We start from the raw sequence: 737 nt of genomic DNA on the forward strand, positions 1-737 counted from the left end.
TAAGTGAAAGACGAAGGCAGAAGTTGTGATTTCTAGGCCCAAATCCCATGCATGTGAAATAAGAGATAACTGAAGTTGGCCCAACTATCTCGTTGTCCTCTCCATCTTCCCTCTGACTCCATGGGGATAAACAGTGACAACAGGATGCCCACATTAAGGATGAAGGTGCTTGACAATGGCTTGCAAGGAACAATCTTGCAGCCTTTTGCAGAAATATCGAGAGCAAGTTGCACAGGTAGGAGGCAGAAAACTGAACTTTGTCGCAGTTGTGTAGCCGTATTAAACAGATACTCATTATTTATAGGATTTTAAAAGTCAGGTGAGCAAGAAACCTGTATTTATTAAGGACCCATTTTCTGAGTCACTGTATTAGATGGTATGGAAGATAATGAATAAGTAAATAAATAAAATAAATAAATATTGCTTGTTTTGGCAGCACATACATTAAAATTGGAACTATATAGAGAAGATTGGCAAAGCCCCTGCACAAGGGTGGCATGCAAATTTGTGAAGCATTCCATATTTAAAAACAAACAAACAAGTAGTCAGGGGCCCAGCTCTTTAGGAAATCAGGAAGGAGTTGGGAAAACAAACATACATGACTAATTTAATGGCTACATGAGGGTTAAAAATATGATGTTGCAAATACATGAAACCATTTAGTGCCAAGCACTGGGTCTGAGCAACTTAAACAGCTCTGAGCTGAGGGGATTAGAGTCCCCAACTCGAAAGCTCAC

General features: G+C 39.6%; 1 non-coding gene across 1 annotated transcript; it reads left to right on the forward strand.

Annotated features, from left to right (window-relative positions):
- Positions 1 to 420: 420 nt before the first annotated feature.
- Positions 421 to 527, forward strand: LOC121482195. The gene has a single exon (XR_005985551.1). It is a non-coding gene; the product is annotated as a U6 spliceosomal RNA (small nuclear RNA).
- Positions 528 to 737: the final 210 nt, after the last annotated feature.

The sequence above is a fragment of the Vulpes lagopus genome, chromosome 24 (genome assembly GCF_018345385.1).
Source record: "Vulpes lagopus strain Blue_001 chromosome 24, ASM1834538v1, whole genome shotgun sequence".
NCBI lineage: Eukaryota > Metazoa > Chordata > Mammalia > Carnivora > Canidae > Vulpes > Vulpes lagopus.